Genomic DNA, 15565 nt, shown 5'->3' with positions numbered 1-15565 from the left:
TGCTCTCTTCCGAGGCACCACGTGGGGTTTCCAGTGTTCCCAGTCCCTGTCAGCCTGGTGGCCACATCCTGTTAAAGTTGAACCCTCTTGAGAAATCCCATGATTGTTCAGACTGGATTTCACTGTAGACATATCCTGTCCATTTGGCATCATTCCTGGTGGTGGTTCTACCGGGCTCTGCTGTCCAGAAACTTCTCTGTGGGCAGTCCACGCTCGGGCCGTGCAGCCAGTCAGGGAGGCGTGGACTCTGCTGGTGCTGGGTGGTGCATCCCCTCTTGTTGGTTGGAGGGCCTTTGCTGCCCAGGCTGTCTTCCTTGATCCCACAGCCTGACTTTAAAAATAAATGTGACTTTTTAATCTCACAGGTTCGCCTTCTGTTTAAAATTTAAATGGATTTTCAGACTGCAGCTTGGAAGCACAGCAGCAGTACTGACGCCCACTGTGGTTCCGCTGTGGCCACTGTTCCTGTGTGACCTCTCTAACCCTTTTAATGCTTCTCTCTTCTTTGTCTTAAACAGAGATAACTATGCCAGCTCTTTTATTTTTTAATTTTAGTTATTCATTTTTAGAGAGAGAGAAGGGGGGAGGAGCAGGAAGCATCAACTCCCATGTATACCCTGACCTGGCAAGCCCAGGGTTTCGAACGGGCGACCTCAGCATTCCAGGTCAATGCTTTAGCCACTGCGCCACCACAGGCCGCCAGCAGCTCTCTTCTGATTGGATTAACCGGGCTCTCTTTCTCCATCTGTTTGCTTTTAACCTATCCGATTCCTTGTGTGTGAAGTGGGCTTCTGGTAGACAGTGTCTGATTGCATCTTGTTTTTTCTGCTCCCGCCTGACAGTTTGGGTGTGCTCAGACCGCTCGCAGTCGAAGTGCTTTGCGTAGATGAAGTTGCACAGTCTTTGTGTTGTCACTTGCCTGAGTTTTTATGCCTCGTCTCCCCTCCCTCTTTTTCTGCCTTCTCTCATTTTAACTGAACATTTTATGATTTCATTTTATATCCTCTTTTGATGTACTACTTATGCTTGGCATTTAAAAACTTCTTTAGTGGTTGCCTCGAGGTTTACAATATGCATTTTTAAATAATTAAAGTCTACCTTCAAATGACATGGTAAGGTTTTAAGTGTAATGCAGCTATCCCAGGAGAGAGAATTCTTCATTCCTCCTTCTCATCCATTGTGACACTTCTATCATTCATCTCATGGATTATATGCTGTACAATTTTAGATCAATTAAGCAAAAGAATGAGAAAAGTAAAAGATTATATGTTACCATGAGTTATTCCTTCTCTGATGCTCCCTTTTTAAATGTGGCTGAGTTTCTGACGTATATTCTTTTCTTTATCTCTGAAAAATTTCATTGAACATTTCTTGCCAGGCAGGACTACTGGTGATAAATTCACTCTGTTTTTGTCAGTCTGAGGAAGTCTTTGTTTCCCCTTCATGTTTAGAGCATAACTTGCCTGGGTGTAGAGTGATCAGTTACCTCTTTTTCTCTTGCACCATTCTGAAGACTTCACATGTTGCTTGCATGGTTTCTGACAAGAAGTCTGATACGGCTCTTCTTGATTCTCTACAGGTCAGGTAATTTTCTCCTCTGGCTTCTTCCAATATTTTCTTCTTGCCATTTAAATATGAATATGCTTAGGTATAAGGAATTTCCTTTCTTTTTTTTTGCTATTTCTATGGCTTTGTGTGTCCTAAGCTTTCTGAATCTGTGGGTCAGTGTCTGTCACTAATTCTGGAAAGTTCTCAGATATTCTAGTTCGAATATTCATTCTGTCCCATTCTCTCTTCTCTTATGGTACTACAGTTTTGATATTGTCCCATAGTTCTAGGATGTTCTCTTTTGTTTGTCTTGGAGATTAAACTTTTTTTAAATTTATCGACTTTAGAGAGGACAAAAGGGGAGAGGGAAACACCAATTTGTTCCACCCATTTATGCATTCACTGGTTCTCTTGTAGGTGTCCTGACCAAGAATCAAACCTGCAACCTTTGCATTTGGGGACAACATTCTAATAAAGTGATCTACCCAGCTAGGGCTCTCTTGGAGTTTTTTTATCTTTGCATTTTAGAATGAAAAGCTTTTATTGACCTTTCTTTGTGTTCACTGATTTTTATCCTCAGACTCAAGTGTACAGATAAATCCATCGAAGGCATTCTCATTTCTATTACAGAGTTGTTGTTTTTTTGTTTTGTTTTGTTTTTTATAAATAAATTTTTATTAATTTTAATGGGGTGACATCAATAAATCAGGATACATATATTCAAAGAAAACATGTCCAGGTTATCTTGTCATTCAATTATGTTGCATATCCATCACCCAAAGTCAGATTGTCCTCCATCATCTTCTATCTAGTTTTCTTTGTGCCCCTCCCCCTCCCCTTCCCCTCTCCCTCCTTCCCTCCCTCCCCCCCCCCCCCATAACCACCACACTCTTGGCCATGTCTCTTAGTCTCGTTTTTATGTCCCACCAATGTATGGAATCATTACAGAGTTTTTTATCTCTAGCATTTCCTTTTTTTGATTGAGAGTTCTGTCTCCCTGCTTACATTATTCATCTGTTCTTGTGTTTTCAACTTTTCCATTTATGGCCTTAACATATTAATAATAGTTACTTAAATTCCTTGATGGATAACTGCAACATCTCTGTCACATCTAAATCTAGTTTGGATGCTTGCTTTTGCTCTCAAGGCTGTTTCTTTTCCCCTTTTCCTTCTTTTACCTTCCGTATGCGTTATCATTTTTGTTGCAAGCCAGACACATTGTATCAGGTAATAAGAACTGAAGTACATTTGCGTTTTGTATGAGGATTTTTGTTAATTTAACTGAGAGCTGGGCTGTGTTTTATATTTTTTGTAGCCATAGGTACAAGAAGCTTCAAATTCTTCTAGTATCCTTGTCTTCGTCTTTTCCCTTGACTTTGTGTTTCCCTAAGTATATACTTCTCCTCAGAGAGGGTCTGTCTTGCATCTCTCTTGGCTGTGAGTCACTCGTACTGTACTGAAGTGTGTGATAGGTGCTGGGGAATAGAGTGGGTTCTATTACCTGATTACACTGCCCTCTTTTAGTGGGCTTGTGTGTTGGATTTATAATTCACAGCATTTCTGTCCCTGGTCTAAGAGTACTGCCACATCCCCCCACCCTTGTCCCATATTCCCTCCCAAGCTAATGCATCTGCAGTCTGTTCCCTTGAACTCTTTTCCCCTGTTCACTCTGGGGATATTTTGTTTATTTGCTTTGTTTTGGGAAAAGTTTTCAGTACTCCTGCAGAAATCTGCAACCACCCCCCCCCCCCCCGGTTAAAGAAGAGAAGAGAATCTAGGAGGTTTAACAATGGTGTTGCTTTCTTTCTCCCACCAGCTCTACATGGGGACCTGTCATGGACTCTTACTTTATGGGGTCCCTGCACAGCAAGCCCAGGAAAGTGTGAACCACCCTAGGACATTCCCACTCCCTGCACTCAGCTTCTAATGAGTGCTAGTTACTAGTCAAGTCAGTGGTCCTCCTCTTTTCAGCTCCACCAGCCTCTGCTGCTGCAAGTGCTGGACCTCTCTGGTGTCACCTGTTTCTCCATATTTGGGGGTCAGTGGTTCGTTCCACTGCCTCAGTTCTCCAACAAGTTCAGGATAAGTCAGGACATGGCTTGTTGGCTCAGTGGTAGAGCATTGGCCTGGTGTGTGGAAGTCCTGGGTTTGATTCCCAGTCAGGGCACACAGGAGAAGCACCCCTCAGCTTCTCTATGCCACCCCTCTCCCTTCTCTCTCTCTTCATCTCCCTCAGGCATAGCTGAATTGATTAGAGCAAGCTGGCTCTGGGCACTGAGGATGGCTCCATGGCCTTGGCTTCAGGTGCTAAAATAGCTTGGTTGCTAAGCAACAGAGCAACAGCCTCATATGGGCAGAGAATTGCTGAGTAGAGGGCTTTCTTGGTAGATCCCACCAAGAAAGTTAAGTTGGGGTGTATGCAGGAATCTGTCTCTCTGCCTTCCCAGCCATCACTTAATAAAAAAAATTTTTTTAATCATTGATTTTTAGTGTGTCCAGTTTGGTATTTACAGGACGAGAGTGAGTTTCCAGACTCTTTACATGTCAGAGCTGAAACCACGATTCCTTTATTTTCATTTTGAGATGTGAGAAACAGGCTTAAGGATTATTTTTTTGATTGTCTTGAAAACAAAAGAAATTACAAAAGGATACTCCTATAAATAAACAAAGAGTTTTTCTTTGGAATAACATTTATTTTGACCAAATGAATGAAATTATGAAAATGCTTCTTTAAGAAAAGAGCTGAGATTACCCCCTCCTCCAACAGGGGTTAAAAAGGAAAAGGTGATAAAATCCCAGAAAAAATAGCCTGTCCTTAATAGGAAAGGACTAGTGTGAGAAGAGGAGCGAAGACAGCAAGGTTGGGAGGCACAGAGAAAGGGTGCGAAGCTAGCTGAGCCCTGGCGCCTGCTCCAGGTGTGCGTCAGTGAAGTGCACTCCCCTGTCCCCCTGTCTCCGGCCACGCTTTGAGTCTTGCTAACTGTAGCATTCATCTGTATTTGTTAAACTTTGGCTCGTGCCATGTTTTTTCCCAGGTTGATCCCCTGGGAAACCCCCAAGTTGTATTGCTTCTTTCAAGGACAGAAGTTCAGGACAGAGAGCTGTTCTGATACATTGTGCGGGATAGCACTGGCCAGCCCACTGGGGGCTGTCTGGGGACTTGGGAAGGAGAGGGCACAAAGGACAAAGGAGCAGTCCCAGGGCTGCCACCTAATGCTGACAGAAGCCTCTTGTGACTGTATCTGGCGTCCCAGAGGTGTAGGATGAGAGTCTGGAATGGGAACCAGGAAGCTGTCTTTGAAGGAAGGTAGGCGTTTGCATTACTTCTGGTCAGAGCTGAGAATTTAGGAATGATCCAAATTAAGGCATAAAGGAAAAACTCCTAAAACTTTAATGGAGAAGATACCACAATTAAGTTAGGAAACCTGGGATGATCCAAAGAAAAATTATTGTTTACATGTTACCAGAAAAAGATTGTAAAATAAGAATATCACAAGCATGTCACAGATTAGCTACTGTGCCATTAAAGCTACCCATCATCCTTTGGGTTTTTTGACTTGAGACTCATGTGTTTGCATTGGTCCATGTTCATAGAACAAAACATTGGGTGAAAAAAGAGAGAAGAGAACTCAAGTCGTGCGTTCTAAAACGAGCCACACGACAATACCAGAATCTGAATTGTTAGCCACACTTTACAGGAATCAGAATATTAGAGGTACAGTAACATAACAGCAGTGCAAAGTTTAATTTCAGAATAATTTTAAGGAAATGCAGTGAAGTTCAAGTAAATATAGTTTTACTTTCAGAGAAACAATTAGTTGATGTTAAAGTTTTATATTTTTTAGTCTTAAGTGATTTTTTAATGAGAATGCTGTTACTTTAGTGTTACTAATAATAAATCAGCTGCCTTTTCTTGAACAGAAATTGAATGTTTACTAAAGATTATTTAAACATATGACAAAAGCTAATACAGTGTATTCAAATCAGTTTATTGTTGACCCGTTCTCCATAATTGTGTAGGAAATATAGAGAACTAGAAATTCAGTGCCCAGCACTGTGTTGAGTGATAAAAATACAGAGATCATATCTAATTATCTGCTAGATTTATTTATTTATTTAGTCTTTATTTTAGATTTTTTTTTTTTTTTTTTGGTATTTTTCTGAAGTGAGAAGCGGGGAGGCAGAGAGACAGACTCCCACATGCACTTTACTGGGATCTACCCGCCATGCCCACTACGGGGCAATGCTCGGCCCATCTGGGACGTTGCTCTGTTACAACCAGAGTTATTCTAGCACCTTAGGTGGAGGCCATGGAGCCATCCTCAGTGCCCGGGCCAACTTTACTCCAATGTAGCCTTGGCTATGGGAGGGGAAGAGAGAGATAGAAAGGAGAGGGGAAGGGTGGAGAAGCAGATGGGGACTTCTCCTGTGTGCCTGGCCAGGAATTGAACCTGGGACTTCCATATGTCGAGCCGATGCTCTACCACTGAGCCAACTGGCCAGGGCCTATTATTATTATTTTTTTAAACAGCTTTGTTTTAATTGTGGTCAGCTTCTGGCTCTAGCTTCTTGTGGTTGAGGGAAGGCATACTGGGGAAGGATGTGTGATCTATAGGTGAAGATGAGCCAGTGCTAAAACAGCCTGGGCAGAGGGACGAGCATGTGCCCAGCAGGGGAGGTCTGTGACACCAGGGCTTTGGGGCTGTCTCTGCTCCTGCTGAATGGAGTACAAAGAAGAGAGAGAACATTAGCAGAGATAAGAAAGGGTGACATAAACTATAGAGGGACATACAACCTTAAATATATAAAAATGATATCCATCCCATTTGTTAATTCCAGAATTTCCAAAGTCAGATACAATAAAATCGAATTATTCCTAAGGTCTTAAGCTTCTCCTTGCTGTATCCGAAAACATGAAATCTGCTATCTAATGGCATTTACTTGAATATTTTCTTCAAACATTCTGAGGCTGGAAGTTTCAGCTGAAGAATTATAGCTTGCTATTTATCATTTGTGCAGCTTGTTCTCCTGCCTTTGACAGTGCAGACAGTCTGAGTAGTGGAGTGAATGGTGTCACATCCACTGCCATCCCCCGCCCTTTACTTCTGTGTTTTGTTTTCAGAGGATTAAGTAACTGAATTTTACAGCTATCGAAATTCTGATCTTTTCTGCCAGAAGCAGTCTTCATTAATCTTTTATAATCTCATTCCATTAATGAAGAAAAGGATTCACCCACATGTACCGGAGTCAAAGCAAAGTTAACTGAAATCTTCCTCTCTAAAGGTCCCCCACCCAAATGCCTTACAGTCTGAAAGAACTAAATAATACTACAGAACTGCTGTGTATTTTAAGGAATAAGTAGGTTCCTATTTATGACTCTCTTTCCTTTGGAGATTAAGCACTTTGGGTTTAAGAAGGTTTTTATTTATTATTATTATTGATTGGTTTTAGAGAGGGGGAGGGAGAGAGAGAGATAGAGAGAGAGAAAGAGAGGCAAGGACTTGTTTTACCACCTGTCTATACATTCATTGGATTCACTGGTCGATTCTTGCATGTGCTCTGACCGGGGATCAAACCCACAACCTTGGTGTATCAGAACCTTGCTCTAACCAACTGAACTACCTGGCCAGGACTGGGTTTAGGAATTTTAAAGAAATCAACAAATAGAGGCAGTGGCAGAATTTCTCACCTTCCCACTGTGCAGGCGTTGCCCTGGGAGCCCAGGAACCATGAGGCACTCTAGTTCTGAAGCCTACCCCCCATTCAAGGTGTGTAAAAGGAAATAAGAGGAGAAATATGACTGCTCTCAGGACCTGGGAACTGCCTTTCACCATTGGCATCTTTTTTTCTTACCTGGCAGCATGTGATTGATGATACATTCAGTGTAACATAATTTGTCTACTTTGGCAGAAATAAAAGCATGTTCTACAGAGGCAATTACATGTTGTAACAAAACCATCTTCAAAGTAGGAAAATAAAGCTGTGAAAATGATAATTAGCAAGGTATGTTTTTTTGTCTGTGTTTATTTTTCAATCTCAGAATGCTTGAAGAAATATTCAAGTAAATGCCATTAAATAGCAGATTTCATGTTTTAGGATACAGCAAGGAGAAGCTTAAGACCTTAAGAAGGATTAGATCTTATAATAATGATTTTTGAAATTCTGGAGTTGATTATTAGAATGGCCGTAATATTTAGATACATGTCCACATTTTTAAAATAAGTGTGTCATGATATAAATCAGATGAATCTGCCTTAATTCAAATGGACTCCAATATCTGTTCAGTAATATGAATTAATTTCCTCTCTAAAAATTAAAATTTTGTGACTACAATTTTAATAAATTAAATTATAGGATACTATCAGTGCTGCTTTATTTGGCTCTGCATTATTTTGTTGTAGACCTCTGGCCTACATGTAGAGGAAGAATATAGAAATATTCCTAAATAAAATTTCTCCTAAACTGTTTTAATTTGTTTTTTAATAAAGTAGTCAACTACTTTATTAAAAAAAATACTTATTGATTTTAGAAAAAGAGGGAGAGAGAAAGAGAGAGAGAGAGAGAGAGACAGAAACATCAGTCTATTCCTATATGTGCCCTGACCCGAATCGAACCAATAACTTCTGCGTATTGGGATGATGCTCTAACCAACTGAGCCATCTGGCCCAGGCTTTTTAATTTGTTTTTGCAGTCTCCCAAACCTCGCCAGCTCACAAATACCAGCTACCTTCAGATATCCCTTGTATTTTTCTTCTTTTCCCAGATCTAGTCTATAGAAGTTCAGGTGTTATCCCAACTTTCCCCCCTTCTTAAATGCTAAGAGAACACACATTCACAGAGATCAGGCATCTTTGTAGTACAGTAGTAAGAGTAGGCAGAAAAAGTGATTTTATTTTACGATCTATTTTCAACTAAAAATGAATAAAAAAGATTAAATGAATGTATTGTTTCAAGTATAAGTGTTTATCTCTCATGATGTTTCTTTTTCATGATTTTAATCATTCTTAGAATATTCTATCAAACTTCAAATGAGATACATAAGGAATACGTATATTTCTTTCATTCAGAAATGCTTATCAGATACCTTCTACAAGTGTTAGTTATTGGGCTCAGCAGTGGAAATATTACAAGATGAACCCATACGAGGTTTGGTTCTTTCCCTCAAGGTATTTGCATGTGGTCAGGAGACAGGTCCATAAACAAAATGTGATAGTATAGTTAATCAGTGTGTTAGTGGGATATGTGGGTGGCGCAGCTGCACGGCAGCATCCTAACTTGATAGTTTGTATGGATTTCTTTGGTGTTCTACCCTGGCTGCACATTAGAATGACCGGAGGGGCTATTCAAAACCACTGGATGCCTGGGCCGCACCTCAGACTGAGTGAAATGATCCATAGAAGTGTGGTCCAGTGTCAATTTTTTGTATTACATTTATAGGGTGCTACTGGTTATGAGATTATACAGGTTTCAAGTGTTCATTTCTGTGATAATTGATCTGTATTTTACATTGTGTGCCCCACCCAAAGTCAGGTCTTCTTCCGTCCTCATGCCTTTGAGCCCTCCTACGCTTTACTCCCCTCCATACGAGTGAAATCATCTGGTTCTTGGCTTTCTGTCTGACTTAATCCTGCATTATGCTGATGCAGGTGCACAGTGAGGCTTGAGGACACCTGGTCTTACAGTTCCTCTAGAGATGTAATGCCATGATCACATCTACCTGGAAGGGAGGCTGAGGCACAATCTAGCTGTGAGCCCAGGATAAGAGGTGATTTGGCAGTGTGTAAAACATAATACTCCATTGGAGCTTTAATGAGAGTTTAATGAAGGTTCTAAGAAGGCAGAAACTCCTGGACTTTGGAAGATGGATAGAAATTTAACAGACAGAAGGAAAATAGCATTTACAAAGGCACAAGGAAAATGAAGGGGCTTAGACTCTGTTAGGAGTCTTGGAATCTGCTGTGTATGCATCTGGAGTAACAGGCGATAAGGCTGAAGAGTTAGGAAGGTACTTGAGTATTTATGCTCATCACAACTTATGTCATCCTTATATGCTAGCAGGGAGTACCCAGGACTTAGGGCCTCCACACAGGAATAGCCGGTGTGGGAGGAGCAAAACTCAGGAGCATGGCATCAGGGAGGCCACGGGGGACCGTGACACGGGTGGTGTTTATCTGTGCTACATGCTGCTCAGAGGTCAGGAAAGATGACCCTTCAATTTGTCAGGGTAGAGAATTCTCTTGTGTTGACTTTGACAAGAGAAAACTCCGTGGAGTGGTTGGGTGCAAGCCTGTTTGCAGTGGGTTAAGAGAAGAACCAAGCAGATTAGAAAAGAGAGTTAACAGAAAGATTTTCAGGGAATCATCCAGTAATGAAGGGCATTGTATACATTCCTTCCACAGTACATTTATGGGCACTTGCTATATAACAGGCTCACAGAAATCGCCTTTGTTGTGATTGTTTGTTCTTATTGGGCCTTGAGAAATGCATGGCCACAAAGCCTAATGCCTGTTTCTTCTGGTAGACGAGATGGTCAGAACAACTTCTCTGTTTCTGTAAAGTGCTCTTAAAAAGCAATCTGAAAAGGCTGAGGAGAAGGGATTGACGTGTATTCACAAAAGAGTTCTCAGTGATAGTTATGTTTTTTAGCTGATTATCAAGGTCATCATATCCTAAATCTTCTTTGCTTTAGACTAGAAAAAATATTAAATACTTCCTTTTGTCCTAATCAGTTTAGAGAGAGCAGGGTCCACTGATCTTTATCTTAGTAAGATTCTGCTTGTGTAACAGGCTGTGATTGACTCCAACTATTTGTTACAAACTGGTAAAAAGGCCCCAAATAGTAAATGCTTAAAATGATGCCCTTTCCTGTTTGCAAAATGTTTTTGTGATTCTGACACGAAGGTCTCCAGATGCGTGAGGCGTACGTCTCCTCCTCTGAATCACAGATGCCATTGAGATTGTTGCACTGGTTAGGTCCACTGGGAAATACTGCGGCAATCGAAAATGTACTGTGCCTTCCTTGAGCATCACTGCCTCTCACCCTCTCCACACAGATCAGTGCTCTCTCCCGTCTGCATCACTCTCATCCATGGCAAACCGAGGGAGCTGAGACTCCTCAAACTGAAATGTTCAAAATGCCATTTGTTCTCATCTTTAACCTGGTTCTCCTTCTGGTTATGTATGTTCAGCCTTTTGGCTAATAACCAAGAGCCCTTACTTCTTTAATGCCTTCCCAGCCCAAACAGTTAACCTGGCACTGTGCTTCCTCCATAATGCTACATTACCTGCTCTCCTGTCTTGCTCCCACTGCCCTCACCAGACTTCGTCACCACAGCACCGCCAGGCTCTGGTACCTCCCACGTGGAGCATGGCCGTTATCTCTTACCTGCTTGTTCTTTCCAACCCTACATATTTTTGTGGCCAGATTAGGATTGTTTTCTGGTTTTCATCATGACCTAACTTTGCATAAAAAATTTAAAAAGGGGGCGGCTGCTGTGTTTGTCAGCAGAAAGAAGTCTGATACCCCTGCCCTGAGCTTTCAACAACCATGGCGTCCGCAGTCTGGCTCACCTGCCTGCCTGTGTTCTTTGGCATGGAGCAATTCTTGACCCACCCGTGTTGCAGGCAAGCTGCATCACTCCCTGTTCTTCACACCCTGTCTGTTCTTATATTTTAATGTTGTCTTGCATTCTTCTCTTCACTCAGGATCCCCCTTGTGCATTCTTCAAGACGCAAGGAATATTTCTCCTCTTCCTCAAAGACTTCCATACTCTTGCCCCCTGGTCATTTTTCTTAAATATTGAGCAAAGGGCTAAAAACAAAATTTTACAATCCTCTATCAATTTTCTATCTTACCCAAAATCTAGTCATGCTTTATAATATAGATTATTTATGCATGTCTCTTTTACTGAATTTTAACAACATGAGCATGGGATAAGTGTTTAATCTGTGTGCCATTAATTGCATAGTAATAGTTAATGTGTGTCCTGGGAGGGCACTCACAGATAGTGAATGACCAAGAGACTGAAAATTGAGTGTGAGGCGTTGGGAAAGAGTGTGAGGTGGTTATATTGAACCCAAAGTCCAACTGCAGGATTCAAACCCTGGCTCTGTCACTTACTAACTCTGTGACTTGGATCCTGGAAGTTGCTTAAACCAATCTCTGCTTTACATTTTCCATCATTAAAATGGGATGAAACAACCTATTCCATTGGGTCGCTCTGAGGTTTAAATTCAATAACGTTTATAAAACTTAGGACATTGCCATTTGCGACCTCTTGCATGGATCTGGAGAGTATCATGCTAAGTAAAATATGTCAGATGGAAAAGGTCAAGAACCATATGATTTCATTCATCTGTGGGATATAAAACAAAAGCAACAACAGAAAAAGCCTTCATAGATACAGACAACAGCATGGCAGTTATCAGCAAGGAAGGGTGAGAGGGTGAAGAGAGTAAAAAGGGTCAAATACATGGACATGGTAGACTAGACTTTGGGGGCAAGCACACAGTGTGGTATACTGATGTTGTATTATGAAGCTGTACACCTGAAACTTATATGTTATTAATGAATGTCACGCTAATTAATAATTTTAAAAAAAACCCAACAACCATAAAACCTTAGATTAGGTCCTGATTTATAGTTAGTGCTTTATAAACTTGCTGCTTATTCGTCCTGACAAGGCTGGGGTTCTAATCTGTTTTGATGTAGTTCTCTAATATCACTAATAGTGTATGTGTTATTTTATTTAGTGCTAAACTTTCTCAATTTCAGCGTTATTTCATTATTAATATGAATGTATATTTAACTATTTTATTGGGGTGAGTATAGTTAGTAAATAATTGCTTGAAAATATTACCTCATTGCTTTTGTCCAGAAGATAAAACATTAATACCAAACAAAATACTAAAGAAAATTTCATGATGTTTAAAAATTTGCCAAATTATATCTACCATTTTAGAGAATATGCATATTCTCCAGGCTATAGAAGTCCCAGGGTTTTTATGTTTGAGGTTAAATTTCTTATATTCTTGCTTTTGAACATTTTGATCTATTATTTAATATAGTTTAGTTCAGTTCACATAGGGTAATTTTATATCTAATTAACTCATTCATCTTTTCCTTACTTTTAAGTATTCAAAAGAAAGTGTGGTTTGGGAAATGCATTTTTAAGACTCTACAAGAATTCATGGCAGAACTGCTATTTCTGAGTTAGGTTTTTTTATACATAATTTAGAAGGTAGATACAAGGGAGTTCTTTAAAAACTTTTCCTCCCGCGGACAGATGCTACCTGATTCATACATAACATCGTTTAGGCAGTGGGCTCCTCAGAGTAGAGGAATAACTTTATTTCCTTAGGTTCTCTTTGTTGTATTACATTATAAAAGGAGTTTTAGTTCCCTTGTAGTTGTTGACTAATTCTCAGTGACCAAAAGAAAAGGATGAAGGGTGGTTTTGTTTTTGTTTTTGAAGGAGATTGCCTCATGGAAGATGGGTCAGCATGGAGGGTATATTAGGGTCCAAGAACCTTTAAAATGCAGGAATTTATCTTGTATTTGCATTACAATTGAGACCAGTTATGTGAGTCCCACCATAGGAGACGGATTTCATTAGGTGGGGGTGTGCACGAATGGAGGGCGTCCATTGCACTTTGAGGTAGGAGTTATAAGTATTGGAGAAGTTCAACAATAAGACAGCTATGAAAGATAGTTATTATACAGTACCTGCTTTGTTACTGAATGATGGGTTAAGTAGTCTTCTCAGAAAATTTGGAGATTGACCCAGACATTGAAGGTAGATAAGAAGAGAGTCCCAGGCAGGAGAAACACAGGCAAAATAGTATAGTATTGGGTTGTGTAACGTGTTTGGTAAACAATGAAAAAGCTTATTTGTCTAGATGATGGAATTACCAAGAGGATACAAAGTTAGATTGGTATAATACATGGGAGGACCTGATACTAGGCTTGACTTATTGGGTATCATCTCCCTTGTTCATACCTATTTGTTTTCACCATTTATTCCCTCTTCTCCTTTCAGGTGATGGTGGAGAAATAAAAGATATATTGATAAAGTACTTTGCTAATTCTTAAAGCTTTTGATCAGTGTATTAAGGCTGTGTTGGAAAACGCATGCATATTTGGCCTTGTCAAAGCAAACACTGGGCATCTAGAATACTATATGGTAAAGCTTTGGTAGATTGTTCTTCTGAAATCAGTGTTATTGTGTTGACTATTTCTTATGATGGATTATTTATAACTCACCAGATTTACAGATAATATAATTATAGTGGACCAGTATCATATTTCCACATGTATAAGACCCATGATGGCGAACCTATGACACGTGTGTCAGCACTGACATGTGTAGCCATTTCCGATGACACGCAGCCGCATGCTGCTGTATACTAGAGGAGTATGGGGCCGCATGCCAAGAAGCACGTTTCATCCTCGGCTCCTGCACGGCCAGGTGCAGAAGCTGAGGATAAAATATTTGCTGTAGTGTAGACACTCCGTGCCAGAGGTCTGTAGGCCAAAACAACAGAACTCCGGCACAGAGCGTCTAGTTCTGGGACTTCCAGTTAGGCCGTTAGGGGATCTTTGACCTCACTTCCGGCTGGCGGAGCAGGGAACAGCAGAATGCCACGGGAGACGCATCTCTGGGGGCCCTGTCATCACCATTACCAGCAAGCACAAAACCACAGCAACCATCATCCAATCCACTGTTCTGGGGTGTCCTGGATTTCAAATTGACCATTATTACTGAGATAAGTGAGGGGGAAGCTGGGAAAGGTGAGGGCCTGTGCTATGGGTTCTGTTTCCCACCATTAGAAATAGTGGCAGACATCTTAATGTATATAAGATGCAACTTGCAGAATTTCAAGACAGCATCTGGGCTCAGATGTTTGTCAACTTGAGGTTGAAGATTTAGCCAATGAAATTCAGCAACAAAAAAGTTACTAATAAGCAGGTAGTTAAAGAATCCCCCCTCCCCTCACTTATCTTAGTTCACGGCACCCCAAACAAGTTAAATAATACCAAGACCAACAAAAGAAACCGACTGACAGATGAACAAATAAGTCACTAAGCAGGTAAGTTAAATAATTAGTTTTTGGTCTATTAAATACAGTTATATATTACAATTATACATTTTTGTTATTTAAGCTATAAATATTGCGAAATTATGATTTTTTTCTCAAAATGACACACCACCCGAGTTATGCTCGGTTTTTTGGCAATTGACACACCAAGCTCAAAAGATTGCCCATCACTGTATAAGATGGACCCTTTTTCAAAAAATTTGGGATCTGAAAACTGGGTGCATCTTATACAGTAGTTGTGGCATTTCAAATACCATAGATGGAACTGAGGACGAGGCAATATATGAAGACAGTGATTCGTCATTAGACACAGATGAGGACAAACTAATGGATGGGGGTTTTGACAGTCATGAGGAGTTATATGAATTTTCTGATGAATAGAAGTTGAGTTCAATAACTTTATGTAATACATTTTTTTTTTCAAATTTCGGGCCCCAAAATTAAAGTATGTCTTATACATGGGGAAATACAGTATATGAATTCATCTTAAGGAAAACACTAAATTTCTATGACAGCACAAATCCTTATCTACTTGTCTTTCTCACGCGAAAGGATAAGATGAATATTACAAGAAAAAAATATATGTCTGAAAAGAGTTACAACATAATTAGAGTGGGGTTTCAGAGAAAAAAAAATGAATTGATTTTGTGTGTGGCACAGTTAACTAGGGTTAGCGTGTACGAAGGCCTCATTATGGAAGAACATAGCCATTAACTCCCCCACTCTCCCACTCTCTTGTGATTGGCCATGTTAATGTAAAGACAGTAGTCCTGGGTTTGGAAAATAGAGTAATCAGAGAGGGCAGTGATGCACAGCAATACTGTGAAAAGCAGTTCTTAAAGGATGTTTTCCTTAATATATGAGCAGATTTAATGGATTCAAGTATTTGGTGTTTATAGTTTTTAAAGCACTAGAAGAA

At 40.3% G+C, this 15565-nt stretch overlaps 1 protein-coding gene and 1 pseudogene across 4 annotated transcripts in view; one reads left to right on the top strand and one right to left on the bottom strand.

The window, feature by feature from the left end:
- The window catches only part of CADPS2 (calcium dependent secretion activator 2), a 527120-nt gene that overhangs the window by 173683 nt on the left and 337872 nt on the right, over positions 1-15565 (top strand). The window lies entirely within an intron of this gene.
- LOC136394007 (arginine/serine-rich protein PNISR-like) lies at positions 50-14303 on the bottom strand (annotated as a pseudogene).

This window comes from Saccopteryx leptura, chromosome 2 (genome assembly GCF_036850995.1).
Source record: "Saccopteryx leptura isolate mSacLep1 chromosome 2, mSacLep1_pri_phased_curated, whole genome shotgun sequence".
Classification (NCBI taxonomy): domain Eukaryota; kingdom Metazoa; phylum Chordata; class Mammalia; order Chiroptera; family Emballonuridae; genus Saccopteryx; species Saccopteryx leptura.
This window is presented reverse-complemented; position numbering and strand designations above follow the sequence as displayed.